Consider the following 26,317-nt stretch of genomic DNA (forward strand, 5'->3'; position numbering starts at 1 on the left):
GAATGATAAGACAAACACCTGGGTGCTACATGAGGGAAGAACCTGGCTTTGATTTCACGCCCGTGTTTACTGCTATCCAAATGTCCTTCTAAAAGATTACCTTGATTGCCCTTTCTGCAATGTTTGATGGACTCAACCGGTTAAAACATAGTGGTAATGAGGCCAAGGTCACTGGTTCAATCACATTATGAGCCAGTTAATTTCACTCTGGTCCAAGGCCATGACCCAACCCTAACCCCATTCATCCACAGTTTGCAAATAGAGGTAATGTTCACAAGGAGATCTGGCCAAGTCTCACAAATGAGTCATGGGGAAATGTTGCCACCACTTTAAAAAAAAAAAAAATTAAAAACAAAAAGCACCCTTTAATTCCACAGCCTACAGATGCAGGGAGAAAGCATCATACACATGTCCCACTCCTTCACCATGGACTCTCCTCATCCTCTAATACCCAGGACAAATGCCACTCCCTCCCTGGCCTGTCCAACTCACAGGTGTCTTCCTTTTCCAAACCCACTGAAAACGTGGCTCTCATCTGTTTGCTTCTGTGATATGCTGCAGTGTCGCGTGACCTGTGATGTATGTGTCTTTTCCCTCCAGCAGACTGCGGGGACTTGAAAAGGCAGGGGTGCGGGGGTCTCTCTGGTGCTTCTTGTTATCACCTCATACTTAGCATCAAGCACTGCATACAGCAGGCACTCTGTATCTGTGACTGAAGGCAGAGCATCAGGCCCTCTGTTCCACCATCTGCCACTTTCTAGAAGGCTTTGCAGTAGGTAAAAACGGGAAGAGCAAATGCATGGACAGAACAGTGCAAAGAATTTGATCATACCATCAACACAGTCGAATTTTACGGATTTAGGCCAAATTTAACATAACTTACTGTTGGTACATTTGGCTGCAAGAGTGGGCTATTTCCACCCACTTTCTAATGTGCTCACAGCCTCACCTACACACTCATGTTATCCGAGAAAAACATGAGGTCTTTTCATGTACAGGACCTATCTTCTTTCTACGTCGCTCAGTGGGCGCCCGAGTTATCAGGGCCACGTGGAAGACAAACTAAGAGCACCAACGGAAGCCGCTCCATGAGGAGAACCTCAGTCCCGTCGATAATGCGGTTTTCTCACCACCGACTGTTCCATCTCCCTGCCCCCCACCGACTCCCAACCCCCTCCTCTCCCGGCAACACCGAGATCCAGACTCAGACACAAGGAAGCACTTTCAGGCCTTCCAAATGCACACTTCACGTCCTCGGGCTGGATGGGAAAACAGGTGTCAGCAGTTTACCACTCATCCCGCAGGAAAAGAGCCAGACAGGATCTCTAATGAGCAGCAGGCGGCCAGCAACCCTTCACCGCTGCAAGAGGTACCGGAGATGTGCCGTACGATGTCCTCCACGCTGCTGTCTGTGGCCCACACACAAGGGGTGGTTCACGAGCACAAACGCCTGTGTGAGGCGCTCTTCGTGTCTGCTGAGTGGCGCGTCCACTGTCGAGCCACAAAGGTGAGCTGCCCACCACACGGGGCGTTGGGCTAGCAGTCGTGTGCAATGCCCAGCTGCAAAACATTTCCCCTGGGCGCCGTGGAGCACTCCTTTTCCTCTCCACGGCGCTCTTTTCAGCCATGAAAAGTGTCTGCAAATGGTATTCTTTTGAGAGTTCTGGAAACCATGTGGGAGCCAAAAAGGAGGTTTCCTTACAAGTGAGTGGAGGGAGCTCTAGGTCCCTCTCCTGCCGGACCAGTTGCACCGGACTCAAAGGAGCCGTTCTGCCAGAGCTATTTGCTGAGAGTGACATTAATGGGGCAAGCAAGAGGGGATGGTGGCCATCTCTCCAACCACCCCCTGCCAAACTTGATCCATCTGCCTCAAGCATCATGCCAGGGCCAGAACCAAACCTGCAGGCAGCCTTCTTTTAGCTTCTTAACCACAAACAAGGTTAATAATTCCACAGTTACCATCAGAAAATTGACCAAGAGTGAAGAACAGAATACAACAGGAGAAAAAGGCTTTCGTTCAATGTTTATCATTAACACCACGCCTGATCCGCAAAGGATTTAAGGGCGATAGCGCTTAATTCACTGCAAATATGAACACAGAAAGTTTAAAGCAACAGAGGTGAATGGAAAAGGATACAATGTTGAATGCTGGACAGCAGATTTCACTGTCCTGGGAGCTTTTTGTAACCAGAACATGGATTTGTGGTTTGGGAGCCAAGGAGACCCCTTGGGATGATCAAAGACAGTGAGTCTCCCACTTTCATGGGCATTAGAATTACCCGGAGGACTTGTTAAAACACAGACAGCTGGGTCCGACTCCAGAGTTTCTGAGTCAATAATTCTGGAATAGGGATGAGAACCTGGATTCCATAAAAGTTCCCAGGTGACGCAGCTGCTGTTCTGGGGACCAACCCGACTTTTAAGAACCGCTGATCAAGGATCCAGAGATTCATAGCCATGGATATTCATCAGAATCAGTTAGGGGGGGATTCTATATATATGGAAATTCTGACTCAATGGGTTTGGTGTGGCGGGTCGGGGCATATTTATATTGTAAAAGCTCAACAACCGGTATTAATGAAAATTCCAAGCAGAACACCACTGATACTAGGTTAATCATTTCTCTCCTTCTAAACGCAAAAGCATGTTTTGGAAAGAATCTTAAATTTATGAAAGCGGAAGAGAAAAAAAAAGCATCATGAGAAAAAATAGAAACTGATTGATGTTTCTAGAAGTAGCATCCTTGCCTTCTCATCAAAGTGTTCTGCAAGAAAAGCACCCTGAAAAAAAATGCAGTTACCACTCAATAAAGACACTTAAGAAGCATGTACAAAAATCACGTCATAGTGGGTGGGCCTTAAACTTACCTAACCAGACCACAGCAGAATTCGACTCGATGTTAACTGCTCAAAAAGCTATTCTGCTATTAGATGGGGCTGACACAGTCTTACAGTTTATCACATCCAACAAGCAACAGCAAAAAAGCATTGCTCACTTTAAGTCTGTATTTTATTTGAAAATAAAATCAGATTTACTCTCCAAAAACACAAATCAAGGATGACTTTATAAATGAGGAAAGGTTGTTTTTTTTTTAAAAAAACTGTTCACCATAGAGCTAGATTAAGATCTTTACAGACCCCAAGGACTGAAAAGATCATTGCTTCCTCTTGTCCCCTCCTTACATGTATATGTGCCAAAGCCTAAGTGTAAGGGAACCTCAGTGAGGTTCTGATTATTTCCATTACTAATTGGATACTTGTTTTTGAAATATCAAAATCTGCCCCACTAAAAAAAGTTTTGGCCTCTTCCTGTTTAGGCCCAAAGGACACATGCTTAACTGACCTCCTAAGTTCTCAAACACTAGACATGAAGTTTAAACACTGTGTTCCACAGGGACCGAAGTCTGGGCTTAAGCACCTCAAGTTCTATGACACTCATTATCATATCAAGCATTCACTGAGTGTTAAACTTGGGAATCTCTCTCACCTTGCCTGCTCAAGCCTTTCCCAATATCTAATAAAAACCTGACTTTATTCAGATAAAAAACAATCATCTCAATTTCTATTGCTTCAGCATTAAGGTCCTCAGAGAGCGAGGGCACTGAACCTCAGGTGGAAATGATAATGTTAAATTGTGCAATGGAATCAAAATCCCTAGCCCACTACTGTTACAGGGCTACCTAATCAACATCTGGTTGCTACTGTTACTTACAATAGACCCCATAGTCCTCTTTTGCCTAAAACAAGATCTATCTTTACTACCAAAACAATGGGCCTACCAAGATTTGCAATGGAATCTTCAACATTAAATGGCTATGCGAAATCATTTTATAATGGATTTTCTACGGAGGATTATTTTTGTTCAAGACGAGTAAGAAAAACCACATGTTTACAACTCGTACGAGTTAAGTGCTTCAGAAGAGAACACCTGTCAAGGCAGGTCACGCGAGAGGGCTTGTAAATCTGGCATTGTTTCTTACGCTGGGAGCAAGGCTTCCTCCTTAGGTGATCAGAAGGCAGAAGAGGCCATCTTTTCTCAGAGGCTGCTGTATTTCTGAACAGAATTTCAGCTTGATCTTTAAAGCAATCAAAATAAAGAAAAAAGGGGGAGAATAATATATGCCTTTTTTTTTTCTTCAGCGGAAAGGGAGAGAATATAACTAGTTAAACAGAAATGATTTTAGATACATTGCTACTTGTTTTCCACAAAATTTCTGCCTTGCTGAGTAAAAGAAAACACAGAGCCTGCAATAAAAATGATCTTTTTTGCACAAATATCCAGAAAGACTGTGTCAAGGGTGAGTGCTAAACAAAGAAATCACAAATGTAATACACTTTATTTATATCTCTATCAACTTTTGTGACTAGAGTACTAGGTTCTTGTCAGTTTAGTGCTTCCTTCACTAAAAATTAATAATCATCTGACACTTTTTTTCCTCAGCATATAATACCATTTAAATTTTTTTTAATGTTTATTTTTGAGAGAGAGAGATACGGAGAGCAAGTAGGGGAGGGCCAGAGAGAGAGAGAGAGAGAGAGAGGGAGACATAGAATCTGAAGCAGGCTCTAGGCTCTGAGCTGTAAGCACAGAGCCCGATGCAGGGCTCGAACCCACAAACCATAAGATCATGACCTGAGCCAAAGTTGGTTGCTTAACCGACTGAGCCACCCCGGCGCCCCAGCATATAATACCATTTAAAAGACTATCTCATTTATGATGGATGTTAACTGAACTCACAGTGGCAATCATTTCACAATATATCCACATATCAAATGATTACATTATACGCCTTAAACTAATACAATTTTATACATCAACTGTATCTTGATATAACTGAAAAAAAATAAGACTACCTCATTTAGTCTCTCTTCTATAAGAAACTGAAGACAATCCAACTCAACTTTCAAATATACACTTAATTCATTTTTAAAGAAAAATGACATATCCATTTTAAACAATTATGGGAAATGTTCATTACAGGAGTGTAGTCTCTTACCAAATTTCCACTGATAGGTAATATATTGTGATAGGTATGTCAACAACAGGTAAGCTTGCAGGCAAGCAAAGAACTAAGTATTAAAAAGTTGTGAAATAACACGGATTAAGTTAATCTCACAAGAATGATGCAAGAATTATCAAAAGGGCAGACATGAGAACTTTTATTTTCATTTGATTTTTACACTAATAACCGCTTCAAAATAAACATGCTAAAAGAACAAAACTTTATTATATAGAAAGATAATATATCTTTGTGTCACTCTATCTATCGTATTATTTCCTTTGCTTGACCATTAGAAAGGCAAGTGTTACGGACTGAATGTGTTCTGCTAAAATGCATATGTTAAAGGCCTAAACCCCCACAGGATGGTATTTGGAGATGAGGCGTTTGGGAGGTAATTAGGGTAATTTGGGAGGTCATGAGGGTGGGGCTTTCATGATAGGATTAGCACCCTTATTTAGAAGAGACACCAAGAGCTCTCCTGCCCAGCATGTGAAGACACAGTGAGACGGAGCTGTAAGAAAAAAAACCCTCACAGGGGAACCAAATCAGGAAGCACTCTGAACTTGGCCTTCCCAGCCTGGAGAACATAGGAAATCTGTTACGTAAGCCACCTACTCTGTGGTATTTTGTTACAGCAGCCCAAGCTGATTAAGACAAAAGGGCATATTTTTTATCCCCATTTTACTGATGGTGAAACCAAAGCACAGTAAGATTAAGCGGCCAGTAGGTAACAGTCAGGAGGATTAGCATCCAAGTTTTCTGACTTCTAATCCAGTTCTCTTTCCACTTACACCTTGAAAAAGCAGAATTAATTTAAAGCAGTGTTCTGAACACACTAACACCCTGTGATAACACTAGTCAGGGAACAGAGTTTTCTAGGTCACTGTCGAAGCTGCACTGAATATCCTTCTGTCCATGAGGGACTTCTTGTGATCGGTACCCAAAACAAACCAGTGATAAAACCCTTCATCCCTGGGTCTGAATGTGCCTGTGTCAATTGCTTCTAACACTTGTCCAATCAACACTACAACAGATCCTGGCTACTCCCCTCACTAGTTCAGTAAGTTTTGCTTAAAACAGCAAGGAGTTTTCTCCCAGAATGGCCCTGATCCTCTTGACATTGGTACTGATCAAGAAGACTGACATCAGGCGACACGCTACGATCCTTTATTTACCTTCTAAAGTGATCTACTCTTGTTATTCAGCTCTTCTATACAATCCATACATAACCCTCGGGAAAAAAAAATAGATTTAATGTTTTAAATAATCTGCCAACAGGTCCTTCTTTGAAAACAAAGAGAAAGTGGGGAAAGGACACCGGAATAGGAAGCTACAACTTTTATTGCTTAACAGTTACTCAAGCCTGTGACCAAAGGGTTGGCAAACCCTCCCCATTTGCAGGTATTATGACAAATGAAATGAACTTGATGTTAAATTGTAAGTGTATTTAGCCTGCGGGGCCCTTACATTTTCAAAAGCTATTGTCATGCCTGTCATTTTCTGGTAAGAGAGCAAGATCCTAAGAACTGCCCTCTCTCCCGTTAGCAAACCAGAAGCCTTATTTCTGTTACATATCCCACTTGCGGACAAAATCATCCTGGAAGCCCAGATAATTGGCTTTAGATTGTGGTGCCTCTGTTTTGAGCGTTTGCCGCCTTCTTCCTTATTATTGTCACCTTCACTGTTATTATTAAATGCTGTCATCATTTGTGCCCATCACCCCCAGTCTGAGAACACAGAATCCCATTAGGAAACGAAATGGCCTTGGGGAACAAGGGCCTATAAATCTTTCCACGAGACCCTTTTCCACACTTAGGGATGGCTATAATTTTCTTTTAGCTTCCTCTCTTTTAAACACAAGAGCCCCAACTCTTTTATCATCACCAGTTGTACTTGGAAGGCTGCTACTGACTATTGTGGCCAGAACATATGATCTTCCAAAAAATCCGGTTGTGGCAGGATGGTGTATATTCCAGATGTGTGCCCCAAATCACACACTTGTTAAGAGCTTTAGGAATGAGAAATTATCTGGAAACAGACCATTTACAGTTGCACTCCCTCTAAGCATGTTGTTATTCCGTGAGCAAAGACCATGTGCATAGAAGTTGTGTTTCACAACTGGCCATAAAATATACCACTGGGTTGTTAAGCCAGAGACTTATCTTTTAACTGCGCGCGCTCTCTCGCTCGCTCTCTCTCTCTCTCTCTCTCTCTCTCGTGTATTTTGAGGATTAGGGTAGAGAAAGAAAAAAGTTACAAGTGACAGGGTTTAGAGCTGTAATGCCTCACAAAAGAGAAAGAAAAAAAAAGTTTCCTCGCAGAATTGCCCCATAATTAACCACTATTGAAGGGGACCACTGAACATTAGAACACCATTGCTCATCAGTTAACAATAAGATCCTGAAACTGTTGTCAGAACAACTATTCAGTTCCTTGTGAAATAACCCACCTGTGCAGTGCAGGAGACGCCTGAAATATTGTAAAAGTATTGTTGCATTCTTTTGCCATATAAGGGCAGTGTTGAACAAAGTCCTATGTTATATGCGGTTGTAACTCTCAGTTTTGGATTATAAAACTTAAAATATTAAAGTAAGTTAAATAGAATGAGTTCAGGGTATCAAAAAGATGTAATTAATTGAAATGAAGTAAAGCACAGATACACCTGAAGAGATCATCTGTCAAGACGTTAAACTGCATTTTCTCATTAACTTTAGACCTTTTTTAAAAAAATGGCTTACTTTAAAACGGCCATAGCGCATGTGATGGACAGCTATAGAACCTTTATAGTCTTACACAAATGTCAAGAAGTTTTATTAATTTTAATCTTTGGACATCTTAGACAATTTCCCCCATTAAATGTGAAGCTTAGATTTACTATCCTAGCAGCAGCATCAAGACTCCATTTTATTTGCTAAGACCTTTCCTTCCGTGGTACTTTGACTTCCAAAATAACCAAAGTCCACTGGGGAAAAAGTATTGATTTAAAACCATCCGATCATCACCAGGTCAAAACGCAACATTTCTCATTATCAGTCTATGATTTATATCACAAAGATTGCTGATAGTTGCAAGCATTAAGTCTTTACACACCCATATCTCCCTAATTAAAATAACAGTGTGCTTTCCAGGTAACACACTGAATCCCTTTCTTCTGGATCAGCACTCCAAAGTTCCATGGGGGTGGGTATGTGCATGCATGTGCATATAGATGTATGTAAGATAATCCGTGGGGGTAGAAGAAAATAATAGAACCCTTACTTATTTTCTTTTTAATTTTTCCAGAATTTGTATGTGCCTTCTTGTACGGAATGTTAGCACAGTCACTGCTACAATTTAGAAATATACATACCTTGGGGATACAAGTTTATCGAGAGAGATGAGCTTTAACCTCAACTCTATAGAGAATTATCAGCTTGAATTCTGTAATTTGCCTGCTCAAATCTTAATTATATCACATAGATTACAAATTCTGGAGTGATAGGTGCTAAATACACAAGGCAGTGTCATATCAGTTTATTTAGAGACCATCCAGATTTTTGTATTTTATATTTTACACTCAAAATTTACTTAGAGCTTAAATTTTAACTTTGAAGTTAAATAGAAATACTCTAACAAAGCTCCTTGTCAAATAAGAGGTAACACAGACTTATTTAAAAGATGTTAAAGTGCACAAAGATCTTAAAAACTCAACACAAAATGCTTAACATGACCTCCCGCAATTTGAGATTATCTTTACTGTGGGTCTGTCTGATAATTTTATAGTGTTTGCTGAAAATTACACGCTAAGGGGAACTGAAAATTTTATAAACAGCCTAACATCTAAATATGCTATACTTACATTCGCTTCTATCTAAAGTGTTAAGTACTAACACAAAGTTGATAAAAATAAAACTCTCTTTAAGAATTCCCCTCTATTTAATGAAAACAAATGAAAATAGCAAAAACACAGCCATTTAAGAGATTGTTCTCATGTGAACACATTAGGAGGTGGGGGGTTTTTGTTGTTGTTTTCTTCTTAATGTACCCCCTTAAAAACTGTGGCATTTGGGATCAACACATTCCCTATTAGTAATATTAAATTCTTGTCAAGAACAGGAGGAAAGCTACTGCTTATAAGACTCTAAAGGAACCTACACTTCCATGCACACATATAAGCCCAACAGTTGCTTTTCTTCATAAATCAATCTATTGTTGCACCTCATAATGAGAAGGCAGATTTACTGCCTTTTACCGCCTTTTCTCACCATCAGAAAGATGCCTATTTGGGTAATAGGACGTTTCTCTTCTTCAAGGGTGTTTGGGATTAGGGAGGCAGGGGCAAGAACCTTTAACATCTGCTCCCTTCAAGTGAATGACACCTCCAGTTCTCACAGCCGGGATGCTGAAAAGCAAATGCCCATAAGTTGACAAAATTCTCTAACTTGAAGAAGCACAACTCTTTAAATATACTGAAGACACAGCTCTAAAACGCACATGTGGGATTTGAAGGTTATACTGTAAAACTGTAAAATGTATCATTTTGCTTGCTAACATTGTAATTCAACTGCCATAAAATCATCATCATAGAACAATAGGAGTTTTGGAATAAAGACCTTTGACTCCATTATCGTGAATTTTCTCTAACTCTGAAAACACATCTAAAGTACAGGCTGGTAAGACTTTAATCATTTGTGATCTCAATATTGTACAGTAAAAACAAGATAGTTTATAATATAGACTAACATTCTTCTGGTTTTATTTACTTATTTTTCCCTTAGGGAGAAATATTTAAGAATTGTGAACTTTAGACTTTAATTTAAAAACAAGAGAAAGGCACTCAACAGCATCTAATTCCTAACCATCTGCCTGTTAAAAATACACACACACACACACACACACACACACACACACACACACACACATGCACGCACCCACTCACTCTAGTTAGGCTAAACATTCTCAGCAAGTAAGTAGATCTTGATGGATCTAAACAGAAGTTTCAGTAATCATAGTTCTACTTTTGGAAACACTGCTATCTTTAACAAGCATCATGATTCCTACTCGCAAATGCAATCAACCACAAATTAAAAGCAAAGAGGCACCAGCCACTACAAATAAATGAAGTGGGGCAGGTACTGGATTCAAGAAGAACCTCTATTTTTGGACAAAACTACATGATGTCTTGTGTCCGAGAATATGGCGTATTGCCTAGCGAGCTAGGCTTCTTGTTACTTTGGGCTATCTTTTGTCACTTAAGCAATGCTTTCTGACAGTTTTACAGGCTGTTATCCCAAGGACTTCAGTATTTATGGCCTTTATTCGCTTGGGCTTTCTGCTCTTATCCACTGGTTACTAATCACTAAATAGATTTTTTTTTTTTTATGGGACTGAAATTAGCTCAAAGGACGTCCTTCAACAATGGCAGCTCAGGACAGCACCGGCTAAAGGTCTTCTCCTCGGCCCTCTTCCTTGCTCTCTTCAATTTTCTCTTCCTTACAGACAAGTTAATGAGGATTCAGATTCACACTGTTCAATTAGAGCCACAGCACACATGATTTATGGCATTCTCAGAGGATGGTTTGGAACTGCTTCTGAATTGATCCTCAGAAACGCATTCAATTTCAATATCTCAAGAATGATTTAAAGACCCACACTTGTTTTTTTTAATCTTCATGAAACAAGAGCATTCCCTACTCGTACAATCATTATTCAGGAAAAGCTCAATTCTAGAATCCTTAACCATACCCATCCAGGCATGCATGTTTCAAATACATACATTTTATTTTAAAACTTTAGCACATTTAGCTTATCATATGGCAAATTTCTTCCTATAAAGACTACTTATCACCTTTTTGTCCACTACACATAAAAGACCAAGTGCTGAAAAGCAAGTATAAAACACAGACTCTTCTTTCCACTTAATTACATTTGACTTAAACATCTCCTAAGAGATTGGTTTTTATCTTATAACAATGTGAAATGTGTAACAGGTCAAGTCCTCTTTACCAGCTGACTGCTCGAAACCTGAAAGGCAAATTAGTCCAGAAAGCGGTGTTTTCTTATCAACTAAAAACCTGAAAGAAAATTAGAAATACCGATATTATTCTCATAAACTTCCTGATGAACTAGGCAAACTGCACAATTCCCCGAGTGTGGGCCAAGCAGTGGGGGAGGGAAGTGAGGGAAGGCGAGAGGAGCTGCCTGTGAAGCAAAACTAAGGCTCTGCTCACTGCTCTAGAATAGAATTTACTAAATATGACTCTTCCTGGAATGAAAGGGAGTTATTATGATCAGCTTCTGTTTTCTCTGAAATTATGCTGGAATGAAAACATTTAAAAAGGAAATGCTATTCCAAAAAAAAAAAAAAGATTTCTTAAGTCTTTAGATATTTCCATGCCTGGGTAAAAACCGTATGTTCTACCCCATCAGAAAAAAAATAATTTTAATTTATGAGATTAGTATTTACATGAAATTACTTTGCCCACTTATATAAAACATTAACTATTTGGACATCTAGAGACCCATAGGGTAAATTCTCCTGGAATATAGTTCCAGGGAAATTTATTTCTGCCAATGAATGTCCGCTCATTCTGATATCCCAACATAAAACTACATAACTCTCATACTTCTCTAGGATAAAAATGGTAGACCTTATTGCCCATGTATAAACTTTGCCCAACTCTGAATAAATCCTATGTTCTTTAAATTTTGTTACTACTTAACTTGGTTTTTGTCACACATATTGTCTTCTCATATATATTAATCTGTAAGGCAACTTCCATTCAAACAGGCAGACAGTATAACTATGAAACAAAGTGACAATTAAATACATGTATTTGTGTAAGAATCTGCATAGCAATAATTTTTTTAAAAATAAGACCATCTCTCTGGGATTATCAAAAGATATTAAGGAAACACTGTAATCTGTAATTAAGAGATAACTAATTTTTATCAAATCCTCTAGTAGTTAGATGACAAGTGTTATTTTTCAGTAAGTTAAATTTTACACTGTTTGCTTTTATATCTAAAAATGTGTGAATGGGGAAAGAAAAACATTTGGAGGTATGGCTTTTCAAAATATGATAAGCTATATAATTATGATAAAATGAAAGACCAGTATTATTCTTTTCTGGATGAAAAGATTCATTTCAGATTAGTAAGATTTTTACAAATCTAATCCTTAGCTTTCTTTAAGAAAATAAAAGGAAGTCTATACTATTACAATCATGAGTAGAAGAAACTTCAATATGTATAACTTCTAACTTCTTTAATATGGACTTGGACAATTCCCGGGTAGATAAAATACATGTAAATGCTTGGAAGTCAAGGGAGAACAGTACCTTTTTTTTTTCTACCTTAAATTAGTCTGAGGGAAAAAACGCACATCAGGATTCCATTATATGATGACGTATTAGAAAATCATCCCTATTTTATAAACTTCTCTAATTTTTTAATTAGATCGATGCGTGCTATATGCAAATTAGTGACCTAAAATCAGTAAGGTTTTCCTGAATTCTTCTATAAAGAGAAACCCCCTGTGTCTTCCATTCATCTCCTCATGCTTACCCCCTTCTTTCATTACCTTGTAGAACATCGTAGAAGCTGTCTTTCCTATGAAGTTGCTGCTCACCGTAAATAAACTTTACATACAGCTGGCCTTTAAAAATCAGAAATACAGCAAGCAAAGAAATCATCCTCACCTCTTTTAAAAGAAAACAGAGTAGCCCTCAGGAAAACAGAAGTGCCCCAAAGTGCAAGGAGTTGAGAGCTGTTAAGAATGATCCTCTTGAAAAGAAAGAAGTCTCCTTAGGCACCCACATGTATATTTAGATTAGAATGGCAGTTTAAATGACAGCAAACACATGGTCATGACTTCCCAATTGCTCATTCATCCAACACACACACACAGGCTAATCAGAAGCAAACATCCACCCCAAACTGTTTTAGAAACTGGCTTCTTCCATCTGATACTGCCCTATGTGTGGTGAGCACACATTCTGCTAGAGAGATCAGATGTCAAATACTTAACTCTCTCTCCTAGTACACCGGGATCTTGAGCCTAATGAGGCTTTAGCATTCTAGAACATTTCTCTAAAGTAACTCGACTTACCAACTTAGGTCAGTTGACTAAACCCCCTGTTCTAGCCCGCAGTTTTACGAAGCACATGGTAAAGAAATGGCCATTTCAAGGTTCGAGATCTATTTGTCTCACGAGTATTGAAACTGTACGACCTGCCCATCCTATCAGTAATACACTCCTATTCCGTCAACAGAGCAAAGTCACTGCAGAGATCATGTTTTTGTGTACAAATAAAGGGTGGTAGGGTTAAAAGGTGGAAATACTGAACATGAACTTTAAGCTCCTATTCATTAGTGGGGTTCCCATAACATTTTCCAGTAAACAAGAAGAAAAAAAAAAAAGAGCAAACACAGAGGGCACTGTTTGGACACGGCTATGAACTACACCTACAACACTGCTGTGCCATATAGGTGTGTGTGTGTGTGTGTGTGTGTGTGTGTGTGTGTGTGTGTGGTATATGTGTACATTTATTGAGATTCATCTTCAGTAAGATGTGTTAGTAAGTGAGATGCAGACAGCCAAGTGTAGTTACTGGCTCTGTGATAAAAGGATAGACTATAAAAAATGGCAAGCAATTTTAAAATAATTATAGCTTACTTTTGGCATGAATTTTGTGCTTAAACCTAAGTGTCAAATACTTTGAACACTCAAAGGCTATAGGGTGAAGGTAAAAAGAATAGAATAATATAATGATCTGGGGTCAGGTTCTAGAAACATTAGTCCTGGGGTGAATCCTGATTCCACCACTTTCTAGCTATGTGACCTGAGGCAGGTAACATTATCTCTCCAGGTGTTGGGTTCTTCATCTCTAAAGTGGGGGGGAAGGGGATGAAATTAACAATGTACTAATTCCCACTGTTAGTATGAGAATATAGATAATGTACGTAAAGCATGAAAATAGAGCATTAAATAAACGATGTCTAAGTAGCTACTGTTATCAATAATAACAACTGTGAAAGTATGTCTGAGAAAAGTTATGTAAGATTCTGTTTGGCTTACTCACCCTCTCCCCCCATAACAGTATTCCCAGAAATATATTTGACACTTCAAGAAATAAGGCAACCTCCTTTAGACTGATCCAAAAAGAGTTTTTGCCCCCTTTAAACTTCTCTTGGAGCAGAGAGCTCATAAAATGCCTAGTTCAATGCCTGGTATAACAGACTTTGTAGAAAGGACTTCTATACAAACAGACTAGACAAAGATAAGAAGTAAAAACTGATAGTTAATCTAAGTACAAATCATTTACAGACAAGAATTGCCTGGTCAAGCAATAACTAAGAAGTCACAGAAAAAATAAAGTGAAATTCACTTAGAGCATCTCACTGATGGAGACCCATAGGCTTTTCCTTACACAGAAAAACATGGACCCCAAGAGTCTCAAGAAAAAGATCTATTTAAAGAAAATACTAGTGCCATGATATTGTTCTTGACATTTCATGTCAATTTTACAGACATATATATATATATTGCTGTCATATGTTAACTTGTCTTAGTAGTAAAAAGACAAAAACAGATGGATGCTGATGGCTTCGTGGCAGAAAGATTTGTCCTGTGGGTTTGCTACTTTTACAAAAGTATGACAAAGAAATTCAGAAGCGGGTGAAACTTCAGTCTTAATTAGAACTTCTTTATGTTGTCTGACAAATTAAGATTGTAAGTAGCCTTAATTATATAACATCTGTTCATGTGGTATCATCAATGTCAAGTTATTTCCCTTTTTTGTTCGAAAATCACGATTACTTCATGCAGTTCCTGCACTCCCAGAAAGAGATTTTGTTATATACTGAAGTGAGCAAATTTGATATACTTGAGAAATAAGATTATTTCCAACGTTAATGCTACCCCCAAACTTGTATTTAATGTTCATCTGTACCTATCATTAAAAGTTAATATAACCTAACACAATTATCATCAATAGGATGCAGGTGCTGGATGATTATATTAGTATCAACACTACAGGCAAATTAAGATTTCTTCCCATGCGATGGGGTTCTGATAAATATCAATTCGTTGGTTTACTGAATCCTGAAGATCAAAAGGCCCTACATATGGCACTAATAAATCAAATAGAGTCACCAAATCTACAGTCTGTTTTCTTTGGCTAAAACTGCAGCTTTACTTACACAGCCTTATCTACTCCTCAAAATTCTCTGCCAAACCAAATTTAGCTCACCAAGAGTACAGAAAATATAGCACTCCCCAGCTGCTCCCTCCTGGGGTTTTTGAAGTTCAGGGATACTATTGTACGGTGGTCTAGAATATCTGGTCTGTTCCTTTCTCTTGCCTTCATAGATCTCATAATCAACTAAAATTCATCTGGAAAGTAAAAAGTTACATCTAAGTTCAGACTGGAAAGCTGGAAAATACTTTTATTTACTAATGAAACCTACCAGGAATAAGGGTTCTAAAGAAAAATCTCTAAATTATTAGCACCATACATTACCAAAAACAGTAAGTTCTCACAAAACTTTTGTCTCACTCTACTTAAATATAAATTAGAATTCCTGACGTTGGAATTCTATTCAGGTATTTATAGTCTAAATAATCACTTTCTGATAAACTGACCCTAAACTTTGTGTGACAGTAGTATTATTCACAAAAAGAAGGGGCTAGGAGCACCTGGGTGGCTCAGTCTGGTTAACCCTCTGACTTTGGCTCAGGTCATGAGCTCACAGTTTGTGGGCTCGAGCCCCGTGTTGGGCTCTGTGCTGACAGCTCAGAGCCTGGAGCCTGCTTCAGATTCTGTATCTCCCTCTCTCTCTGTCCTTTCCCCACTCACAGCTCTCTCAAAAATAAAATAAACATTAAAAAAAGACAAAAAAAAAAGAGGGGGGGGGAGCTAGGAACAGATAATATAAGCAGGAAGAAAGCCCAGAAAAAATTCCATTCTCTTTTAGCTGGTTTCTCTACAGAAGATATGCTGACGGATAAACCATTCTGTTATATTTCAAAAGTTGAAGGAAATGTACAAATAAGTACTGGATCATGTTGTGTTTTATCATCTCATATAAACCTATTCTGTACTTAAAAAGTTTTTTACATAACTAATGTTTGAAATGTAAACAAAAAACAAAATATAGTTTCTTGACTTAATGGAGACCATCGTGAAGCAGTAAGAAATACTCCCTTTTCATGTCCAAAAGGCATTCACCAAAGTTGAACACCTGGCCCTAATAAGCTGAAATCTCAGCTAAGAATTTTTGTTCAATGTCCAAAGTTTCTCAATTATTGACATTTTGGACTGGACAACTCTATTGTGAGGACTGTCCTGTACCTTGAAGAATGTTTAGTGGCATCTCTGGCTTCTATCCACTAGATACCAGTACCACCCCACCCTCAACATATATGCCCAGGGCATGACAATTTTAAAAAAGCCTCCAGACAGTGATAAATATCGGGGGGGGGGGGGAAGGGGGGAGGCAGGCAAAATCACCCCAGACTGAGGACCACTACTCTAGGCTAGTATTTTCTTGCAGTTGCCTATAAGGGCTTCATATAATCATGGGCCACCACAGGCATAGCATTCCATTTTAATAAGGTCCTAAGTCCGAGCTCACCATGAAATTACACCTTTGGTCCTACGAAATGCATTTCAATGATCTCTCTCTGGTACCGACGCAAAGATACATATTAGAGGAAACTAGAATCTCTTCCTTCTGAGATATTTGCATCCAATCTCTTGCTTTAGTGATCTGGCCCATAATTCCACTTTATTTCTTACAGGATACCACTGCAGGCCCTTTGACCGAAACCAAACTCCCCTTTCCAGCTGGCACTGCCATTTCTGGCTTCCATATCAGAACAAGTACGGATGTGTGCTGTTTGGTGAACAGAGTCCAAGAGGCGCCATGTGAAGACACATACTTTACATAATGTTATCTGAATTTAGAGTTTGCAGTTAGCATTGGTGAATACAGAGTGGTACTATCAGTCCGTTTACATATTGAGAAAGCCTGTTCTGGGACTGAAGTGACACGATGTACTGTTTATAGGAGAATCTCCAAGGCATGGTATGTCAGAGTAAGGAGAAGGATCATTCAAATCCCTCTTCAGTCAGTAGTCCCAAGGCTACCACCTTAGAAGCCAATAAACCCAAAGTCTGACAAGTCAGCCTCTGAAATTTGTGTGCTTTTCTTTTTCTTGGCTACAGCTTTGCTAAAGAAAGACCAAGAAGGAGTTGGTCTGGCTGCTGTCATCAAGATTTGTTTGGAGGCCCAATCGCTGGAGTAATGAACCTTGTAGGAGTGAACAAAGCCTATTAATAGAAGCTTTCAGCTGCCACAGACATCACTGGAGGTGACAGACTCCATTCCATGGATGCCCCAAGCTTCTATTCTAAAGATGTGCTGAAATGATACAGCCAAGGGAATCTATGACCACTTCAAATATTCCAGACCTCAGAGAATTCCCAGTAAAAAATGCCAACTGCCTTTTATGGCTATTAGTACTGGCTACTTTGCTCCTATGGTAACAGGCAGGCTATTTTCTGGATATATATATGTAAAATTCCAAACTGTCCTGAACTGAACCTAGATAATGAATTCTAGGCCAACTATTGCTGTTTTGTCCTAACATCCATTACTCTCCAACATAAAAAATCTGCTTCGTAGAGTCGTAATATATTCAGATGACTCTTAGCCCTTTTCATCACAAATAATTCTACTATTACTAAACCAAGAGTAAACATTTGAAACTTCACAGGCCGTGGAACTCCTCGATGTTGACCTTGAAGCATGAAAACAGCCATGGACAATATGTAAAAAAAAAAAAAAAATGGGCATAACTGTGTTCCAATAAAACTTTATTTACAAAAACCAGCAGCACACCACCTTTGGTCCAAGGGCTATAATTTGCTGATCTCTACCCCATAAGTACCTGGCACAACTTCTTGCTTACGGTGGGTTAAACCAAATTTCTCTGATTTAATTTACCATATCATTTCTCCTGGTCCATTTCTGTTTACACACACGACAATCTTTGTTTTTTTGTTAAAAAAAAAAAAAAAAAGCAAACTTAATGACCTTGTTCACTAGCTATGTGGTTTTTAGCTCCTTTAAAACACTGTCCTATGTCAACTAAACAATTTTATTCCATGAAAAAGCGATGTTCTGACCTTGTTCAAGTTTCTCAGAGTTGTTGTGAGAGTTGCAACTGTGATATATTATCCTGAACAGTGAATTTCCATGCAAATTATACTGTTGATGTGTACAAATAAAATTTTCATCAATAAAATTACTCTTTACCAGATAAAGAGCAGTTCTTCTAACAGAGCAACATCTTGAAAAAGGCAGTTGGAAAAAGTTACAAACTTAGAATTCCAAAGCCACTGCAAATCCCTACAGGAAGGCTATCCAGAGGTCACTCATTTTAGCAAAGCAGTTCATTAATTGTTTTTGAAAGTTCAAATATTTAAAATGGGTAAATTTTAGATATCTGGAAGTACAAGTTCTGTAAACAGAAACACAGAACTGGCCCATGGAGGGATGGGAGAGTAACATCACAACTGCCCAAATTAACATCCAGCCATGTAAGATACATATGTGTGTTTTAAGTTCAAACTGACATGTGAAGATTCAGTGTTTTAATTCTCACCTAGAAGAAACTTGCCACACTATAATCTTTAACCAAATTGATTCTTGTGCAAACTTCAAAGCAAATCAAGTGCTACTGAATGAGTCAGAAAATTTGCACTTGACGGCCTCTTTTGAATACTTATTCTAATAAACAACAAATCTCAACAGTCAGCTAAAAAAAAAATCAGGGGGGTGCCTGGGTGGCTCAGCTGGTTAAGCGTCTGACTTTGGCTCAGGTCATGATCTCATGGTTTGTGAGTTCGAGCCCCACGTCGGGCTCTGTGCTGAGAGCTCAGAGCCTGGAGCCTGCTCTGGATTCTGTGTCTCCCTCTCACTCTGTCCCTCCCCTGCTCACACTCTGTCTCTCAAAAATAAATAAATGTTATAAAAAAAAAAAAAAAGAAAGAAAGGAAGGAAGGAAGGAAGAAAAATCAGGGGCGCCTGGGTGACACAGTTGGTAAGCATCTGACTCTTGATCTTTGCTCAGGTCATGATCTCACAGTTCTTGAGTTCAAACCCCCACATCCAGCTCTATGCTGACAGTGCAGAGCCTGCTTGGAATTCTGTCTCTCCTTCTCTCTGTCCCTCCCCCACTTGTGCTCGCTCTCTCTCTCTCTCTCAAAATAAATAAACTTTAAAAAGGAAAAAAAGAAAACTCAACCACTGACAAAGAGATAAGAGAATTTAAAAAAATGTTAATGTTTATTTATTTATTTTGAGAGAGAGAGCATGCGTAGGAGGGGCAGAGAGAGAGGGAGAGAATCCTAAGAGGCTCTGCACAGTCAAGCGCAGAGCCAGATGTGGGGCTTGAATTCAGGAACCGCGAGATCATGACCTTAGCCAAAATCAAAGTCAGGGACTGAGCCGCCCAGGCACTCCAGAACTTTTTTTTTTTTTTTTAAGAAATCTGTTTTCCTCCAAAAGAATCTCTTTAATCTTACATTAAAGGGCAATGATGATAAAATAATTGTCAAAAACAAATTGCAAGTTTTAAAAATGTTCATCTTTTTTATAGAATTGCATAACTATACAAGCATTCTCCCCACCAGTAATAAAGATGTGGGTGGAGGCATACAGTTTACTTTGTTCTTTGTACTGAGGATACCTAAATAATTGACCCAACAGGACATTCCACTCGGGAGAAAAATAACCCTTCTCCCTTACCATCTATCAAAATTCTCCAAATTTTCTCAGGATGCTCAGAGTTCAACAGAAATAGAAAAATTACACCAATAGGATGGTAACATTTTATCAATAATTTATTATGTGAAACTAGTAGCATTATTCACAACAGCAATCCACATCTCCATTAAATGATGAACAGATAAGCACATGATGGTATATGTCCACATAAGGGAACATTATTCAGCTGTAAAAAAAAAAAAAAAAAAAAAAAAGAATGAAGTTCTGCTACATGCTACAGAAAAGATGAGCCTTGAAAACGCCACACTAAGTAAAAGAAGCTAATCACAAGAGACTGTGTATGATGTCGTTGCACTGAGAGAAATTATCCACAACAGGCAAATCTACAGAGACAGAGAGAAGATGAATGGATGAATGGAGGGTTTTTTTATTTTTATGTTTGGTGGGGGAGGGGCAATGAAAGTGTTCAAAAATTGGTTGTGGTAACAATGGTTGCACAGCTCTGGGAATACACTAAAAACCATTGAACTGAACACTTCGAGTGGAGAATTATAGGTTATATGAGTTCTATCTCAATAAAGTTGCTTTTATTTTTTATTAAAAAAATTTTTTTTAAATTTTTATTTATTTTTGACAGAGAGACAGTGCGAGCCAGGGAGGGGCAGAGAGAGAGAGAGAGAGAGAGAGGGAGACACAGAATCTGAAACAGGCTTGAGGCTCTGAGCTGTCAGCACAGAGCCCGATGCGGGGCTTGAACTCACGAACTGTAAGATCATGACCTGAGCTGAAGTCGGACACCCAACTGACTGAGCCACCCAGGTGCCACTCAATAAAGTTGTTTTTAGAAAACTGTACTGAATACACAGCAATTGCTCACTCAATTGTCTTCCCTTTTCTTGCTCTGTCTGGTGTGGCAATTTGATTCAAACCCTGTTTTGAAAGATTAATGTAATTAAATTATATATACATTAGGGATATTTAGCCCATCAGATTATTATAGAAGCTCCTAAAATGGAAATGTTACGAGAATCAATCAGGAGAATTTAACGGTAAGTTTGGCAGTAACCTTCCCAATGAACGACAGATAAAATGTGAAACATCAGCCAAAGAAAACAGTAGCAGACTTGATAGGGTTACATTAAGGAAAATATAAATGAGAAAAATATGTCAAGATATTTGGAGGTAAAAGATGGCAAGTTTAAATCGAGAACTAAAAAGTAGGGTATTAATTTTTCTCCAAGTTTGTAAATACAGATAGGGCTTTGAAAACACAACTTAAAACCTTGTTACACAGACTAACATCTACTTATTGGGGGAAAAAAACCCCCACAAAGAACAAAAAAAATCTGCATTCAGGTAAAATGAAAATGGAGATATAATTATACAAAGATCAAAGTACTGATCCCAAAACAATCATAAATCAATTCCTTTGTGTAAAGCATATCTGTAAATTTTGTACATACAAAAACCATCTTTTATTGACTTGTTCTCACATGCCTGCTACATGTCTGGAAAAGTGTTAGCACCCTGGGGAAACAGTGTTGAACTATGATTCCTGACCCAGAGGCTTTACAGTCTAACTTACGGCTTAGTATTTAACTGCCTTTTGCTTCAAAAGTTCGCATTTATCAAGAACCTTAGCAAGCTGGCTGCCACTATTCAAACATTTAAAATCAAGGTTAGAAGTAGGAATTTACAGTTGAAGAAATAATCTCCTTCCTATAACAGGAGGACAAATTAGGTATTATATAGGTGAAACTGAGGTGTAACTTACATGCAGTGAAGTGCACAAATCTAGGTATACAGCTCCATTAAATGTTACATATGTAGCCATTCATGTAACTACCACCAGATCAAGATACAATAGTTTTCCCTGATGACAACTTTGGACAATGGTTTGCTAAGTATTGATGACGGATTGCTTGGTTGGTCCTAGCAACTCTCCTAGGGAACTGTGTAGAAGATTTTGTAAAAGGCAAACCAGTTGATACAGGTCCATCATTTTGTAGAAATAAAATCACATCGAGATGACTGATTGTCCCTGCATAGAAAATACTCCATAATTTCTAGAAAGGGGGAAAATTGTGAGAAAAAAAAGAAAATGAAGCAGAATAGGTTTCTACAAATAGGACGAATGTAAGTGATGAATGAGACAGACTTTACATGATAGGAGATGCACTGAACCTGCCCACATTTATTTCGCAGGAAGGGTGGATAGTAGGAGGGTACTGTCACTGTTAAAGCGTGGAACCAAAGACATCAAGCTAGATCTCAGGAGCAGCACAATGTGAGCCTCTGAGAATCACAGAGAAGCTCACAACACATGGAATAATTATCCCACCCCATCTATCCATCCATTTATTTCTTTACCATTTTCCCAAGAAAATATTCCAGCTTATGAAAAGGAGCCTATGTTTATCTGTCCCCTGACCCACTCTCCACATCTATCGCTTTTAGATTTAATCATATGATATTGCATATAAGCATTATTTCTATAAACTATACCACACGATTTTTCCTAAACAAAGTAGGGTAAAAAGACAAATTCTTTACCCCTATCAAATGTCATTCCGCCAAGTTGAAATTAATCAAAGGAACACAAGTATGTAATAGATGTCCAGTGAAGAGCTAGAAATTACACAAGTTTGGGGAAATTAAGATTTTAGTATAATCTACTATACTATTCTATTATGCTATTTACAATATATACTTAGTATATGATTATATATTATGTACATTACATAAATTATACAATATAAATACATAATAGGTACTTATATATAGTATACTATATACAACGGTATGTAATAATATAATTGTATGATATAATGTATTATATTATACTATTTCCATTTTATTCTACTACTTTGGTATTCTACAGCCCAGGTGCTACAAAAGCTTAAAGACAGAAAACAACTAAAGAAAAAGACAAAACAATATGGAATTCAGTAGGTGGCCTAAGGAGGGGCATATCAGTGGTGGCTTGCCACAAAAATTAGCTCACCCTGTGGGTGAGAGGGAACTTCCCAGAATAAATATCATGTCAGCTGCTCACCCTAGGCCTCTTCTGAGCTGCTTTATCCTGCTCCAGCTCCCTGAGTTTCCAAAAAGCCAAATCCTATTGATCAGAACACTCTGAGAAACTTCCAAGAACACTATTCCAAAGAAACAAACATAATTATTAAGTCTCTTACCATTCTCACTTTCTTAAACCATCCCTGGTGGTTCCCAGACCCATCAGGGTCCAGAGATTGCCTTCTAAGAGCTACATTTCTGTTAACATCTTTAAATGGTGGCACCAAACACAAAACCCAGATGTAATCTGATGGGGGCAGAAGGGAACAGAGCTATAATTTCCATGCCTGACATACAGTTTTTCTATTACTACAGTCTCGGATTAAACTACCTTATAGAACACTGACGATCCACTAAAATCTCCCAAGATTTTTCTCTCCCATAAAAACTGTCCCTAAGGTTGATCTCCCTTGTCTTTTACTAATCAAAACAATTACTTGATTTTGAAAGAAGGAACTTACATTTATCTTTGTTAAATTTCACTTTCTCGTGTTTTAGTTCAGCGTTCTACTTGGTAAGAGTATTTTAATCATAATTCTGGGATGATAAGGAATACACTATCCCCCTCATCTTTGGGTCACTGGTGAGCATGACTTCCATCTTTATGCAACTCACTATAGAAATAACAAGTAGGACAGGAAAAAGGCAAAAACCTTTGTAAGAAATCTTTTTACAGGCTGACATGGTCTCTTTAAATACACCTGTTCAGGCCACACAAATCCACCTGCCTGAAGAACAACCCAGTTTTCATACCTATCTCCTCTACCTCTCCTCGTGTATCGTTAAAAGACTGATGAGCCGCTCTATTCTGTAGTCAACCTTACAATAAGAAAATTAGATTACTTAGGTATAAACCTGTTAGAATCTAGTGACAGCTACAGTCCTTTTCAAACACTCCTTAACTGAGTATTTCAAATTCAACTCTGGAGTTTCATTAGGAAACAATGTAGAATTTACCAATTCGCAGGGTCAGGAATCTAAGGATATGTCAAGACCACGCACAGGACACTGCTCACTTCGTCACTGCATGCCGACTGTCACCTTGCCAGAGCTACATGCTCGTATTACTCATTGTAAAAGTATCCTTAACATTAGTATTACATTGTCTTCAGTGGACCTGCTATAAAGATTTCCCCTCAATTTCAACATTATTCAATGATATAATTAAACAGAGTCCTGAATGTTTTGGGCTTTTTTCCGTAAGAAGGCCAGTGACTAAAAGTAGAAAATATGTGCAATGCCTCCTTTTTTATCCCAACAGCTATGCCTGACATAATTACTTTTAATTGCCTGGCAAAAGTAATGCCAATTAATTGAAAGAGAAACAAATCCTTATTGGTCCCATCTAATAGCTAGTCGTTTGTCGTTGTTTAAATACCAATCACTTAACAGGCAAATATACTTTAAGTCCAGAGAAAATTAGACTAACAAGAACAAGTGAAAATCCTGACTTGAGATATTCTTATAACTGACATTATCAATTTTAAACCAATTATAATAAACTGGTTCTGGTTATCTGACGCTTTACTTGAAAACATTTCATCCTTTATTAATAAGACTTATCATCCTTGCTTCTTTCCAGATGAGGAAAATGACTCATACGTAGTTTATAGAATTTCCCTAACTCCTCCACAAGTGGCTGGCTGGATTCCCATATGGGCTTACAGTTGCAGGCTGAGAGACCAAACAGAGAAGATTTGTCCTCACCCAAAAGACAGAGGGGGCAGGGTTGATTCTTCCAGAACCGGAAGGAAGGTTTTAGGTATGTGCCACCTGTGAAGGCAGGGAAGCAGAGAAGCTCTTCCCAAACCGGAACGCAAAACAAAACACCAGCTATGCAAAGCAAGAGGATGGTGGGCAGTTCTAAGAAGTCCAACTATGGCCTTCCTACCGAGACGGTGAGCCAATTGGTGGCCTGGCCCCAAGTTCAAGGCTCCCACAAAGGTTTCATTGTGGGTGGGGGGTTTTGAGTGGGGGAGGTCAGGGAGGGTGGGTAAGGAGGGAATTGAATGGTGATCATTTAACTCAATACCCCTAATAGGAAAACTGGTCCTGTCAGCTCCGTGTCTAGGAGTATAACTAACTCTACAACCTGGAGGAAACAACTAGTGGTAACCTTCCTCCACCACTGTAGCAATCACCTTGGCAGGGGTTATCTTTATTCGCAACGTGTTCAACACTGGCTGTAACATATAGCTGTAACAAACATGGAAAGTATTTTTAATTTCTTCCTCAGAAAATAAGAAATGGAGTAACAGAAAATACAGGAAAGAATTTGGAAAATAAGGCTTCTAGAGAAAAAAAGTCCTGTCTTATTTCCATCTTTTTTTTAAAGGAGCCTAAAGAAGCTGTGTCCTGAGGTTGGGTTGTGTTTTGTTTTGTTTTGTTTTGTTTTTTGGGGGGGGGGGGTCAGTCCAAGGTGACCTATGTGAGAGAAAGGCAGATGAAAGAAAGGTCCCACAAGAGTAATGAAAAGCCATAGTCTTCCCCAAGTTCACTGGTCACCACCTGTGAAGCTAATAGTTGGAGGAACCAACCCATAGTGTCTCCCAAAGCAACAGATGGATCAAATGAATTAGTCAGTGCCCTTCCCAGAATGCCGGGCATAAAGCACTTTGGAGGGAAGGTGGTTAAGCAGCGCATCCTGCCGAAACAAGCCTGACATCTGCTTAATCTTCTCCCTCGGACTCCGACTCCATACTGGATATTTCAAATGGATAACAACTTGAAAGCTCCATGTGGACTTCTCTTTCATTATTATTATTTCGAATGCTAAATGTTATCTACTTAAAGATCTTACCTTGGCTCCATGCCCTGGCAGAAGGCAAGATTTTTCCACTAATAAGGGCCTGGAGGCTTTACAAGACCACGGGAGTTTTCAAAAAATATTCCTACATATTCATAATAGTCAAATTAATAGATCTGATGCCAGATGTAAAGTGGCATTTTATGGGTAGCTTTAAAAGGTACTAATGGGGTAACTTTTAAAGCTACTTTAAAACATGCAGCTATGAATCTAATACAAAACCATGTGGCCTTTTGATCTTGGCTATGTGTTCACTATTCTGTAATGAACAAATCAGAAAAGACACGGGCATCTTTCTCCCCTGGAAAGACATTTGGCACTCAGGAAAGAAACTTAGGTTAAACACCTTTTAACTGCCCTTTCTGTAACAATTAAAAGCTTTTCCTCTGACTTACTGACATGGCTCACAACCACACACAATGAAAACAAAATAAATCTTTCCTGTGTTGTACATTACGTGCCCTTAGATGGATTAAAATATCCCAGCCAAGTCTGCATTTTTCTAGGATTTAGGCTGCTAAAAGGCCATGAAAAGCAGTGACAGGTGAGGAGCAGGTGAACAAGGTGAAGGGAAACCACCAGTACCTATCCTTCAGGGACTTGTGACCTGTGGTCAGGTCAGACACAGGCTTGTGGTGAGAGTGTGGAGTCCTCACCTT

General features: G+C 38.7%; 1 protein-coding gene across 2 annotated transcripts in view; it reads right to left on the minus strand.

The window, feature by feature from the left end:
• Nucleotides 1-26,317, minus strand: part of MLLT3 (MLLT3 super elongation complex subunit) — a 285,903-nt gene that overhangs the window by 21,873 nt on the left and 237,713 nt on the right. The gene's annotated exons all lie outside the window — the stretch shown is intronic.

Source organism: Panthera tigris, chromosome D4 (assembly GCF_018350195.1).
Source record: "Panthera tigris isolate Pti1 chromosome D4, P.tigris_Pti1_mat1.1, whole genome shotgun sequence".
NCBI classification, from domain to species: Eukaryota; Metazoa; Chordata; class Mammalia; order Carnivora; family Felidae; genus Panthera; species Panthera tigris.